Here is a 15,564-nt window from a genome sequence, read left to right on the forward strand (position 1 = left end):
AAAGGTCTCTTTTTAATAGGTAATCCTCACCTGGCTGGACGCGGAGCACAGCTCTAAGGGACCGGGAGGGGAGCACAGCTCTACGGGTCGCCTGGGTGGACACCGGGAGGGGAACACAGCTCTATGGGACACCTGGGTGGACACCGGGAGGGAAGCACAGCTCTATAGGACTCCTGGGTGGACACCGGGAGGGGAGCACAGCTCTACAGGACGCCTGGGTGGACACCGGGAGGGGAGCACAGCTCTACAGGACGCCTGGGTGGACACCGGGAGGGGAGCACAGCTCTACGGGAATCCTGGGTGGACACCGGGAGGGGAGCACAGCTCTACAGGACGCCTGGGTGGACACCGGGAGGGGAGCACAGCTCTACGGGAATCCTGGGTGGACACCGGGAGGGGAGCACAGCTCTAAGGGACTGCTGGGTGGACACCGGGAGGGGAGCACAGCTCTACGGGACGCCTGGGTGGACACCGGGAGGGGAGCACAGCTCTACGGGAATCCTGGGTGGACACCGGGAGGGGAGCACAGCTCTACGGGAATCCTGGGTGGACACCGGGAGGGGAGCACAGCTCTACGGGAATCCTGGGTGGACACCGGGAGGGGAGCACAGCTCTACGGGAATCCTGGGTGGACACCGGGAGGGGAGCACAGCTCTACGGGAATCCTGGGTGGACAGGAGCAGCGCTCAGGCTGCAGACAGTCGGTGAAGAGAGGATTTCACAACGGACACAGTCACAGTGAACAACTGTATTGGAAAACTGCCTCAGGAGTCTGGGTAACTTAAGGGTTTATTCTTTCTTTTTGGTTTGGTGATGGGGGGGTGTATGTATTGAAGGGCTGTTGGCAAGCAAACAGAATCTTCCAGACTCAATAGGAATTTTTGTTAACGAAAGCATCGAAATGTCATGGGATCTTTAAAGGAAAGGTTAAAGCAATGTCTTTTATTAGAGAGAAAATGGGCCACTGTATCACTGGAGTGCAATCACCACGTACCTAACCCTAACCAACATCGACAAGAATCCGGACTATCCTGTTAAAATGCTCACTGCACTATATGGTTTGGATAAAAAGTAACTCAAAAGGCAATGGTTTAGTCAGTCCCTAAAAGTCTATATATTATGTGTAGTAGACAGAAAGAGGGGCCTCAACATGAAAGGAAATGCCCCATTCCTCTCCTCAAGCAGCCCATGATCGGAGGGTAGGGTGGGGACCGAGGGAAGGGAAACCCACACGGATGTCCATTTAAGGAGCTCCTAATGTTTAACACAGTGCTTCTCAACCACAGGCAGTCCTGCCCAGGGAGGAACATTTGGGAATGTCTAGAGACATTTTTGGTTGTCACAACTAGGGGTACTCATGGGTGGTGGTGGCATCTAGTGGGTGAGACCAAGGATGGCACTAAACATCCCACAGTGCACAGGACAGTCCCCACAACCAAGAGGCACCTGGCCCAACATCAGCCGCGGAGAAGCCCTACACTAAGAGATGCTGTGCACACTCACCACCCAATCTCCTAGGCGCAGGTTTCAGAAAAAGGCAACGAAACGAGTGAAGCCCCAGGAAAGGCGCAGATTCTCCACGAGCCAGTGATGTGCCTCTGCCGTGGATCTGAGGCTCACGGTTGCTCAACAGTGACTTCCTGTCTGCACACGCAAAGGAGGCCTTGTCCGTGCATCGGGAGGAGAAATGTCATCATTGCTGTGAACAGCTTAATTCAAAACCCAAGACCTCCTGTCACCTCGCGTTCTGGACAGCAAGGTGGACAGGAAGAGGTGTGCTGGGAAATCGAGAGTTATCAATTCAACACAATAATGGAAACGGTGCCCTAAAACCACACAGGGTGAGAGTGGAGAGTTCCAATGTTCACACAGCACTGGGCACCTCTTTGGCTTCTGAGCACCAACTCTGAGTGCCGTGGCCAGATCAGGGAGTTTTGCTGAGAAGCCTCTTCTGCCTGATGAAATACTAAATCAAGGGACATTCTACAATGCTCCACATACACCCTCCTCTCTCCCAGACTATCGATAGCAAAACAACAAATCATTTTCCTCTATTCACTTGCTACATTTTAAAATATATTTTCCCAATATATTTAAGAACTTTCAAAAGTCATTAGTTTATAATTTTGTATATCACACACAGACCTTCATTTTCTAACTGCTTTTAGAAGTATAAATAGAAATATAGGAAGGATTGATAATTGTTAAAACTGAATGATGGGGCATGGAGGAGAAGGAAGCACATTGTATCATTCTTTCTACTTTTGTATCTATTAGAAATTTTCCATAATAAAGAGTTTTTAAAAAAGAAAATAGGTATAAATAGTTCTTAGACATATGAACACACACACAAATATTGCCTTGGGTGTTTGCATAAAATAATTTAATCCTCATATGATTCAACAGTGAATTCTTTGTGGTCTTCAAGATTCCAGATCTACACGATGAAATACTACTCAGCTGCACAAAAGAAGGAAATCCTACCCTTTGTGACAGGATGGAGGGACCTGCAGAGCATTATGCTAAGTGAAATCTAATGAAGAAAATGAACTAACAAGCAAAACAGAGACAGAGAGAGAGCAGGTTGAAAGCTGCTGGGGGAGGGGTGGCTGGGGGAAAGGCTGGAGGGATTGAGCAAGAAAGGAAAAAAAGAGAAAAACTCATGGACACGGTCAATAGTATCGTGATTGCCTGGTGAAGGGGTGGGGAAGCTGGAGGAGGGTTTAGGGGGATAAATGGTGATGGACAGAGACTTGACTTGGGGTGGTGAACACAATACAGTGTACAGATGGTGTGTTGTGGAATTGTGGACCTGAAACCTGTTTCATTTTGTTAACCAGTGTCACCCCAATAAATTCAATAAGAAGGAAAAAAGATTCTAGATCTTAGTTTTATTGGAAACAGAAAAAAACCTAACAGAGTAGAAATAACACTAAATATCCCAAAGGCTTAGACAGTCAGCCTTTGCTATAAAATGGTTAGAGAGAGAGATAACTCCCACATGCTTTCTTGAAATAACAGAAATGATTAAGGAAAGCCATAATGAAATGCCAGGTAATAGAGTAATTTTGGTTTATTTTCCTTTATGTAAAATGTAATTATTTACTTAACAAGCATACAATTTTCCATATTCAAAATGGTCATTGGAGGATATGAGACTAAGTCCTAACACAATGTTCACCTTCTCTGTTCAAAGGAAAGAAGATTAGGGAAGAAAATTAGCTTCTATCGAGCAACTCTTCTAGGTAAGGCACATTAGCCTCACTCGATGTGGGTCAGCGCATCGCCAGTCTGATTTCACGCATGAGAACACCAAGCGCAGAGAGGTTAAGTAACGAGTCCGACGCCACCTGGCTGCTCTCACACAGTCAGAGATCCACGCCCCACTTTGTGGGCTGCAAACCAACCAAAACACGCAGGAAGCATCATGGCTTCAATCTCAGGAGTGGTCGATGCCCTGCTACACGTGATATGGCAAAAGACTCTAAAACTGTCACCATGAAAAGAAATGTGCCAGAGAAAAATCACTGAGAGAATTTTACTGAGCTCATTATCACGCTCAAGACTAAAGACAAAAAAAGTATGGGTGTTCTTATTAAATATGCAATGTATATAGTTGAAGAAAATTTAGAAAATATAAATGAGCAAGAGGAAGGAAAACAGTGAATCACAAAGCATCCCATACTGAGAGAGAGAGAAATCCTGACAGCACTATGGTACTCATCCTTCCATTGATCAAAGGAGAATTTTGATATGGTCACAGGCAATATTAGCAGGATGAGGCCAAGGCTCCATCTCCCCACAGCGGGATATATACACATCTCTAAAACAAAACATACACACCAACCTATCCACCAAGATCCGGCAAGATGACAACCAACTCAATCTCTGAGAACAGAGTTCAGATTTGGATTATAATTTAAGTTACATATTACCACTCCTGACTCTATGTGTTGTAGGCTCCCAATTTTAGGAAACACTTGGAACTAGCTACAAGTAGCCCTGCTAGGTATCAAGGGAGTAGAAATGGAATCATCAATAGGAAGACTATACAGAATGTAATTATTTTTAAAAAGACAATGCTAAAAAGTCCTAACCTTTCCCCCAACCCTTCCAATTTCATCACACTAATGAATTTGTACACCATGCCATATAAGTAACCACCCTCACCTAAGAGCAGAATTATAACCCAGACTGGGTTCAAGGGCTAATGGTGGCAAAACAAAAAGTGGGCAAAAACTCTATCAGCTCAAATATCCCCATGTTTCAAAATCAAGACTGATGAACACCTAAGAATCTTCCAGACCTGAGTTCTCAAACTATATACAATAACTTAAATATGTACTAATGAGATATCTTTGGGTCACTGGTCCCAGAATTAATTTACTGTGGTTTTACAAAAGCATCCATACACATACATCTCCAGATTATAAAACCACCTATGTGATGTAAGCTCTTTGACAGGAGGACAGGATATTTATTACTAAGTATCTATTTTCCTAATAGTAAATAAAAAAGTTCTATTTAGTAAATATTTGCTTAACATACATAACTTGCCTACATAAAATGTTTTAAAAAGTTTAAACACCTGCAAATTTAAATCACTCAATTCAGAACCTATGAAATTTTACATGAAAAGGAATCAGAATCTTCCAAGACTAAATCATGAAGAAACAGAAAATCTGAATAAACTGATTACTACAAAGGAGACTGAATCAGTAATCAAAAATCTCCCATGAAACAAAAGTCCAGGACCAGACAGCTCCACTGATGAATTCCATCACACAGTTAAAGAAGATTTAATACCCATCCTTTTCAATTCTCCTAAAAAAATGAAAAGGAGGGAACACTTCCAAACTCATTTTATGAGGCCAGCACTACCCTGATACCAAAATCACAAGGACACCACACCAAAAAAAAAAAGTTAGAAGCCAATACTCTTAATAAACATAGATACAAAAATCTTCAACAAAATAATAGCAAACAAAATTCAACAATACATTAAAAGAGCATACACCATGATCAAGTGAGATTTATTCCAGGGATGCAAAGGTGGTTTAATATCCACAAGTCAGTTAATGCCAGAAACCACAATAACTAAATGAAGGGTAAAAGTCATATAATCATCTCAATAGTTGCAGAAAAAAATCATTTGACAAAATTCAACATCCATTTATAATTGCATCAAAAATAATAAAATAACTAGAAATAAATTTAATCGAGGTGAAAGATTTGTACAAAGAAAACTATAAGACACTGATGAAAATAATTGAAGACACAAATAAATGAAATATTCCATGCTCATAGATTGAAAAAATTAATATTGTTAAAATGTTCATACTACCCAAGGCTATCAACAAATTCAATGCAACCCCTATCAAAATTCCAATGTCATTATTCACAGAACTGGAACAAATAATTCTAAAGATTGTATGGAACACTTAACATCCCAAATAGCCAAGGCAATCTTGAGAAAGAACAAAGCTACAGAAACCATGCTCCCTGATTTTAAACTACACCACAAAGCTACAATAACCAAAACAGCATGGTATTGGCATTAAAAACAGACACTCAGCTCAACAGAACAGAAAGAATATTGAGCCCAGAAACAAACCCACACATATACAGTCAATAAATTTATGACAAAGGAGCCCAGAACATACCATGGAGGAAAGGACAGCCTATGCACTAAATGGTGTTGGGAAAACTGAACAGCCACATGCAAAAGAATAAAACTAGACTACCACCTTACACCATACACAAAATTTAACTCAAAATGAATTAAAGACTTGACTGTAAGACCTGTTGCCATAAAATACCTACACAAAAACAGGCGGGTAAGCTCCTTGAAATCTGTTTTAGAGATGTTTTGTGGATTTGACTCTAAAGCCAAGGGAAACAAAAGCAAAAACAATCAAATGGAACTGTATCAAATGAAAAAGCTTCTGCAGAGCAAAGGAAAACATCATCGAAACAAAATGGGAGAAATATTTGCAAATCATATATCCAACGAAAGGTAATATTCAAAATATATAAAAAATTCATACAACTCACCAACAACAAAATACAAACACCCAATTAAGAAATAGGCAGAGAATCTAAATTGACATTTTTCCAAAAAAGACGCACAATGGCCAACAGGCACATAAAAGGATGTTCAACATTACTAATTATTAGGGAAATGCAAATCTAAATAATGAGGTATCACCTCGCCTCTGTTAGAATGACTACTGTCAAAAAGCCAAGAAACAAGTCCTGGTGAGGACGTGGAGAGAGGGAGCCCTCATACACTGTTGGTGGGAGCATGGACTGGTGCAGCCACTATGGAAAACATCATGGGATTTCTCAATAAATTGAGAATAGCGCCCTGGCCAGGCAGCTCAGTTGGTTGGAGCATCATTCCATACACCAAAAGGCTGAGGGTTCGATTCCTGGTCAGGGTACATACCTAGGTTGCAGGTTCAATCCTGGTTGGGGTGTGTATAGGAGACAACCGATTAATGTTTTTCTCTCTCTCTTCCTCTCTCTCCAAAAAATTCAAAAAAACATATCCTTGGGTGAGGATTAAAAAGGAACAGGACTACCATATGACCCAGCTTCTCCACTTCTGGGTATTTATCCGAAGAATAGAAAAACACTTATTCAAAAAGATGCATGCACCTCCCCATGTTCACTGCAGCATTATTTACAATAACCAAGATATGTAAACAACCTAAGTGTGCTCAGCAATGGACGTACACACACACACACACACACACACACACACACACACACACACACAGGGGAATACTATGTAGCCATAAAAAATAATAAAATTTTGCCATTAGTGACAACATGGATGGACCTTGAAGATATTATGCTAAGTGATATAAGTCAGATGGATCATATGATTGCACTCGTGGAATGTAAAACAAACACACAAACAAAACAAACTCATACATTTATGGTGACCAGAGAAAGGGGTTTGGGAGTGGGCAAAATGGTTGAAGGGGGTCAACTGTATGGTGAAAGATGGTAATTAGATTGTTGGTGGTTAACACTTTGTAGTGTAAACAGATGTCAAATTATAATGTTGTATACCTGAAATTTAGATAATGTTATATACAAAATTTATGTCAATTTTTTTAAAAAAGGAGCCAGGGGTGTCTTCATTTAAATCAATAAGAGAAAGGTGTACAAATTAAGTATGCTGATTTTTCTTATTAGAGAATAGAGAATTAATAAGATTTCTCTCTGGGTTCTTAACTGCCAAATCCAATGTCCAGATGACAAAGCTTTAAATATGAACATATTTATCACATCATTTTTTATAATAAAATGTATCTGCAATCTCCAACATTAAAATAATGGCAAAATAAGTACATTCATTTTAATTATTATGCAGTTATGGAAAATAATATATATGGGGAGTAGACAGCTGTATATAAAAACACATGATTTTGAAAATAAAATACAGATGTAAAACTATAAAAGTTACGAATTCACTGACCCCAAAACATAGTCATTGGAAAAAAAGAGAAGAAAATTATATTTTAAAATAGTTTTATATCAGAACAATGGAATATAACAGTATTTTCATCTTTCCTACCTTCCAAACTTTCTGGTATAATTATTATAATAACAAATCGCCTTTTTTTTTTTTTTTTTTTTTGCTGAAGCAGGGAAATGTAGGCATTTCTTTTCCAGCCTCCCTAGCAGCTCAGGAGTGAGCACATGATTTAGGATCCACCAATGAGATGCACTTGCGACAAACTGCAGAGCTAGAGATGAGCGGCAGGCACGAGGGGATGTCACGCTGCAGGAAGACTGAGTACGTGGTGGGGCAACGGAGCAGCTTTCGTGGTTAATCGCCAGACCACTTCTGTGCCATGGTTTGAGGTACAGCTCCTGGCTGCATGGCTCCAAGTCTGGTTCTTCTTACAGAAATAAGTACATACTTAAATGTTTGAATATGCACCTATATATAAATACAGGGTGTCCCAAAAAATGTACACATACTTTAACAGCTGATAGCTCAATTTTGAAAACAAAATGTATTTTAATGAATACTGCCTTTATAATTACTCAAAGTGTTGGTATACATTTTTGGGACATCTGTATATTTATTTACATGTATATAAAGGGGAATTATCATTCATTAATTTTTATGTAGAAATGTTTAACACAAACAAAAACTATATGATGTGGTTCATTGTCATTATGCCTAAGTATGATGTATGCTTCTTATATTTAAGGGAATGCAGGCTCTGGTTTAGAAAAGAATTCTACAACATGGAAAAACCTCAAATGAATGGATTCTCTTAAGGTTTCCTTCCATTGGAAGTGACTAAAATAAACTGCTAGCATTTTTCTGTGGGCTGTACCTTACAATCAAATGTAATAATGTAGAAGCAGGAAGTACTTCTCTAACTTTGGAGAAAAACATGATTGATTATGTTGAACATCCATGTTTACATCTCTGCCTTTCTCAGTGACTGACCCACAGAACACAGGAGTGGTCTGTTACATACAGGAGTGCACTAACTTTAAGATGTCTGTACTTCATTAGAACCTAGTAAACTAGGACTTACATCTCCTCTTGTGCTTAGTACAATACATTACTCACAGCAGGTGTTCAATGAGTATCTGTTCAAACACTGAAGAGTTTGTTATTTTTACAACTTAAGCCCCCCTAGAGGAATTCAAGCTCAGGGTTCCTTGTGTTAGTCTCTCTATTTTAACAGCGAGCCAACTATTACAACCCATCCCTGAGTACAACACCCTGCCCTTAGCAACCACCCTCGCTCATGTGGTTACTCATCCACTGCACAACGATGGCATCTACCCAACTGCTGCTGCAGGGGATGGAGTGTCCTGGAGGCAGAGGAAGTAACAATTTGTACAAAAACAAACAATAAATACACAACAAAGTGTCAAGTTCAGCTGCTGCAGTTTTCACTGCATGGTTCACCCTCTTCTGAAATGCTTTGCTCTTTAAAAACAAGATCATTCTAGTAGCAAGCACTGACGAATATGAAGTGTGTGTGTGTGTGTGTGTGTGTGTGTGTGTGTGTGTGTCTGATAAAGAAGCAGGGAAAGAGGGAACATCAACAGAAACAGTGGGGAGGCCACGAAAACCACTTTCCCAAGAACAGGCATTTTGTTAATTCACATTCAAAAAGGAGAGAGAATTCCCCTTCTCATTTAAAGTGTCACATCGTGTCACAGTCAATAAAAATGTAATGTCAAGTGGATCCTGCATTCAGGAGAGCCCGTTACAGCTCTATGGCGTCCTGGACACGGAGAGGCTGAGCACTGCTCAGCGCGCACCTGAGGGCGCTGTGGGACTGCCCGCTCTCGCCTCTGCCCGCCGAGCCGTGCCATCAGTCACTGTCACCCACAGCTAGAGCCGCCGCAGGATCCCGGACCAGGTGCAGTCCTGCACCGCACACGATGATCAGGGATCTCAGGGCTGAAATCGAGTCACCTTCATGCAAACGCACTAGCCCTGCTGTCCCCGCTCCAGCACTCAGCCTTTCCTTTGGAGCCTTAGAAAGCCTTACATTAGAAACGCAGGCAAAGGAGAGAGCCCACGGAAGAATTCACCCCTAGAGAAAATGACAGCACGCACGGGAAATGCAACACATGACGTGCTACCCTCCCGAGTGACACCCAGGCATCAGCAATACTATGATGTTCACTCAACAAGGATAAACCAAGCTCATTAGAAAACCTTTACGACAAATGTGAATGTGGACCACAAAGCCCATCCCGCTCTTCTACTTCACTCCCTAGGATTAACCCACTTTAGAGTTTACGTGGATTTTCTATACTCCTAGGCTCATTCAAATAGAATTAAGTATAATACAGTTACATAGCCCAGCCGGGTGTGGCTCAGCAGTTAAGCGTTTACCTAGGATCTAGGCGATCGGGGTTCGATTCCCGGTCTGGGCACATGCCCTGGTTGCGGGCTAGATCCCCTGTGGGGGGCGTGCAGGAGGCAGCCGATCCAGGACTCTCTCATCATTGATGTTTCTATCTCTCTCTCCCTCTCCCTTCCTCTATCTGAAATCAATAAAAATATATTTTTTTAAAAAAGTATATATATATATATATATATATATATATATATATATATAGTTACATAATCTGCTTATATGATGCATATGTTTCTGCAGTTTGCTTTAATAATATAAACTTTCCACGTCAAGACACACACATCTACCTCTTTTTAAAAAGCAACCACCTTGCGTTCCATTCGGTTAGTAAAATTTTAAATCATTCCAGACTGAAGGCCATTTCCGTGATTGGCAATCTCCACTAGTCTAAGTAACAGAATTACATACACTTGCATCCATGAACATACTGGCTGTTAGAGCAGCGTCTGGGCTGGAAAGCAGATAGCTGTGCAAAGAGGGTGCCTGTTTGATATTTTGATAGATGCTGCCCAATTCCCTGCAAAAAGGCTGTTCCTCTTATCTCCCAACAACAGAGGACCCCAGTGCCACATACCCTACCCTTCACCAACACTGCCTCCAACAGGTCTGACGAGCTGTTTAGAATTTTTTTGTGAGCAGCTAACAGAAGTAGTGTCACACTTTCGTTGTGAAACAGTATGAGGCTTGACTTCAAAGAAATCATAGGAGACATTACTGCTCTAAAGATAATTACAGCGTAAAGAAAATCGCAACACAGAAGACAATTATAAACTGTCCAAAACAACCCTGGCTGGGCCGCTCAGGTGGTTGGGGTGTCGTCCATACACCCAAAGGTTGAGGGCTCGATTTCTGGTCGGGGGTTTATCCTGACTCAGGGCGCACAAGGAGGCAGCATATTGATGTTTCTCTCTCTCTCTCTCTCTCTCTTCTCTCTTTCCCTTCCTCTCTCTCTAAAATCAATAAACACATCCTTGGGTGAGGAGTAAAAGGAGTGTAAGTAAGGCAGCGCTCAAGGAAGTCAGTGGTGACAGAAACAGCGACGGCTACCTCCGGGTGAACACGGCAGTGTCTTAGTTGGGATGTGCCTCACTACTTTTTTTCCCCTTTAAGTGTTCCCTCCTCTAAAAATTTTAAAATTTTTAGCCTGGACGGGCGTGGCTCAGAGGTTGAGCATCGACCTAGGATTCAGGCGATCGGGGTTTGATTCCCGGTCAGGGCATATGACCGGGCTGTGGGCTCGATCAATGACTCTCTCCTCATTGATGTTTCTATCTCTCTCTCTCCCTCTCCTTTCCTCTCTCTGAAATCAATAAAGATGCATTTAAAAAATAATAAAAATAAAAATTTTAAATTTTTTAATTGAAATATAATTGACATGATATTATATTAGTTTCAGGTATACAGCATGATTTGAGATATGTATATAATGTGAAATGATCACCACAATAAGTCTAATTAACATCCATCACTGGACATAGTACAAAGTATTATTATATTTTTTAAATTTGTGCAGAATAATATAATAACCATCTCCCTGTCTCTTGGAATGAAAAAAATTAAAATATTGTCTGTTTTGGATTAAATATTGGAGGTGACAATCAGTCCCCTAGGTTCTCCTGTCCCGTCCCCATCCCCTCTCTCACTCCCCAGAGGCACTATGACCCAGAATTTGTTGTGTATTGATCCAGTCCATGTCTTCATGCATTTACAACATAGCAGCTATTAATGTGCTACGGTAACACACATGTACATGCGCACACACACACATGCACACACATACACACACCATATCTCCTTACCGGCCTATGAGGTAGATATTATTTATATTTACTCCTGTTTCAGAGAGGAGTGAAGAGAGGAAAATACCGCTTGTAGACTAAGGTTTCTTTCTCTCGATTAACTCCACATCATACTGACTACTAAACATGCAGTGGGACTGTCCTAAGAGCCAGGGTCATGCAAAGACATGGGAGCCATGTGGTCCTTCTGTCATGTTACTTACAGCACAGAAGTGTACAAATAAGTAAGGGCAGTTTTGAGGATAAATGGGCTCGTACAGTAAGTGGAATACAGGGGGAGTGGGTGGAGAGTGGAGAAGCACAAAGTGGGAGGAGAGGAAGAGAAGGAGCCTCTCCCGTGGCAGGCGGTGTTTGCGCTGGACCCACAGGGTGAGCAGCCTTTGGCCAAAGACGGATGGAGCTGGAGGGGCAGATGAGGTGGAGGCGTAACGAGCAGATGCTCTCCTTCTGCTGTCTGTCTTGCTGGTCAGTGCCTGGTCTGGCCAAATACTCAACGAAATCCAAAAATGATCAAGCATCTCAGCTCTTCTCTGTCTTCAGTATGCTTAAATGGGGGGGGGGGGGTAGTAAAGGGCAGTGCAGAGCCATTCTGCAACTATCATTTATGCTTTGTTTCTTTTGGGTAATGGTATCCCTGCTGCCTAGTACCCTGCTTGGCACATAGTACTAAAGAAATATTTGTGAAATGCATGAATGATTAAAAATTCCAGAGAAAACAAAAGGAGACACTAATTAATGAACAATCATGGGCAACTGCTTCAACCCAATCATAGTAAGTTGTCTCTAGAGTTGTTATTAAGAATGTACAGTAATAACAGCATCACTAACATTTGCTGAACACTCACACATTTATTTTTTTAAATATGTTTTTATTGATTTCAGAGAGAGGAAGGGAGAGAGAGAGAGAGAGAGAAACATCATTGATGAGAGAGAGTCATTGATCGGCTGCCTCCTGCACGCCCCCTACTGGTGATTGTGCCTGCAACCCGGGCATGTGCCCTGACAGGGAATCAAACTGCGATCTCCTGGATCCTAGGTCGACCTCAACCTCTGAGCCACGCCACTGGGCAACACTCATACTTCTGCACACATTGACATTACCTCATATATCCCACAACCTTGCATCATTTTTATTGCCCTTTTGCTTATGGGAAAATAGAGGCTCTGAGAGGTTAAACAATTGTGCTGCTAAGATCACACATCTAGCACGTGGGAGAGGCAGAGCCAGACTCAGCTATCTGATTCCAGTGCCTCCTGCTCACATGCCCTGAAACACCTCCCAGGCCAAGGCAGAGTTAGGAGCCATGACTTCCAGAAGGGAGCCAAGTTTCCAAATTCTAGCTCAGTGGACACTGGAAAGGACCACTGAGTCTCTGTTAGTGGCAACTCAACAAAATCCCTGCGCTGAGCATTGAGTAAAAAAGAAGGAAAAAGCCCCAGTGACAAGGCCACTGTTACCAAAACAAGTTGCCTTTAGAGAGACAATCTCAGCTGCCTGAGCATCCAAGAGTTGGTCAGGGTCAGAAGCAGGTCTCAGGTCATAGACTAGAGCACAAGCAATAAGCAACACACACATCACACCCATGACCTTGAAGGCATTGATCCTGTGTTCAAAACCAGACTTCGCTTATCATTAGAAACCACTAGGGAGTGGTGTTGTGTTTTTTAAATAAAGATTGAAAGGGCACTTACACACTCTAGGTCTGGGCTCAGCTATCTTTATATTTAAAAGCTTGATGGGGTATCCCTATGATTAGCTAGCTGGGAAATCACTGTTCTCAATCACAAACTAGACCCACATCTTAGGGAAAAACTGTTCTTATGATACACATTAAAATTTTAACTCTATGGTTTCATAATAATTGAAACTAAAACCCATAAAATGTGGTCGACTTAAAAGGGAAATATAGTTCCTGAACTCTTTGAGGACTCACAGAGCAGAGCTTATAAACTACAAACAAAATTGGAAATGATAAAGCATGACAGAGTTTTAATTACTTTAAGAGTAATTTATTTAAAATTCAAAAACAAACCCATTTGGATTTTTTTTAGGTTTTGCCTCTAAAAAGATAAAGTACATATTAAAATGTTCCAGAGGCAATTCCAACTAAATATCATGAATTGCCACTAACCAAGTAAAAGGCCAGATCTCTAAGAACAAAGACCTGAATGTGTTGCCGTCGCAGTTCCAAAGGTTATGAGCGTCACTGAAGACTGTACAGTCATTAGAAGTAGTATTCTTGTCAGAAGATCAAACTAACGTCATATTTTTTTTTAGAGGAAGCCTCAGGCTGGTTTTCAAAGGGATCTATTTTATATGAGAATAGCCTCTGAGCAATCTGTTTAACTCTTCATTTGGAGGAAAATATAAATCTTCCACACAAGCCCACTGGAAAGCTGGGTCACTCACACATAAAACTCATGGGTGAGTAGCGAGAGATGAATTAACTGCAACGCCATTCGATGTGCATTAAGCCCATGGTATGTCCCAGTGCTCTCCCAGGTGCTAAGGTCCCGCAGTAAGCCAAGAAGACAGGGTCCATGTTCTCATGAAGTTAAGACAGCCTTAAGTATGAGTATATTAAGTGTACAATGGTTATGAATTTACGTAACTAGAAAGAAGAGGAGGAAACACAATGACCCATCACTGCAGGAATGAAAGGGAAACTACAGAAAGGAACCACCACCCAGCATGACTGCATTTCTTCCCAGTGGACATTATGGCTGATGTCAAGGGTCTCACTGCCAATGATGGCCACCCAACATAGGGGACACCATCTGGAAGGATGGCTGCCTCTCAATTTCCAATGCAAAGCCAATTACACCACCACCACGCGCCACACCTCGCTGACTGGGTCAGGGCTCCGCCTGCCGATGCTGTCCCCATGCCCATGTGGCACAGAGTGGACAGCTCCGAGTCTGTGACACTTGACACTTGTTGACATAAATGGGTCAGTTAACTGCCTACACCACATGAGCTCTTAATGATACAGGACCGTGTGCAGAAGTGTGGAGCTATGCAAAGGACAGGGCCCGCTGACTCTCAAACCGACCATGGGCTGTCAGAACTACTATGAAGCAGTCAGTCGCCTCCGCGGGCTTACACTCTTCATTCGAAGTGTGCTCGGACAGAGGTGGTCTTAGAGAAGCACTCGGGGTGGGAGCGGGATGGAGGGTGAGAGAATCAGCGTCAGTGGCATAATGGAAAAAACCTGGGTCTTCAATAGAAAAGAACCCATCAGCTTTGCCTAAACCTTGGCAAAATGGAAGTAGTAAAAATGATATAAAAACATAATTTTAAGAAAGAACCAAACCAGTTGTATTATTAATAACACACTATTCACATTTAGGAAAAAAAGATTCAAATGAAGTAAATACTACTAAAGTTGACCCAGATAGAGGCAAAGTCTTACTAAAGATACAGAGGATTTTAAAAATCACATTGGCTGGTATCACTGCTACTTGGTTAGAGTGGTTCCTTTTCTGCAGCTGGTCTCGCAGTAGCTTCCTGAAACTACAGACAACCCCAGTCACAGGTAGAGAAAGTCAGACAGTAGCAACTTCCATCCAAAGAGCTCCATGTATTTCACACATATCTCATTCCATCCTCACAAGCTTTTTTCTCTTTTTAATTGAAACAAGTTTTCTGGAGAAATTTTAAGAGGGGGGCTTCTGGTGCTTAACATATTTTAAGCCCAGTTTTCCTCTGTAGCTATTACTTTTCCAAACAGATCTTCTAATTTTAACAGGTAACAATTCAGGACTTTCACAAAGAACTATCTCTGTGGTAGACTTCGTAAACCACTTTTCACTCTACCCTTCCATCCTGTTTCCCTTAGTCACCACTG

At 41.8% G+C, this 15,564-nt stretch overlaps 1 protein-coding gene across 13 annotated transcripts in view; it reads right to left on the reverse strand.

The window, feature by feature from the left end:
- Positions 1–15,564, reverse strand: part of MITF (melanocyte inducing transcription factor) — a 209,892-nt gene that overhangs the window by 42,274 nt on the left and 152,054 nt on the right. The gene's annotated exons all lie outside the window — the stretch shown is intronic.

This window comes from Miniopterus schreibersii (assembly GCF_964146895.1).
Source record: "Miniopterus schreibersii genome assembly, chromosome: 15".
In the NCBI taxonomy this organism is placed as follows: domain Eukaryota; kingdom Metazoa; phylum Chordata; class Mammalia; order Chiroptera; family Miniopteridae; genus Miniopterus; species Miniopterus schreibersii.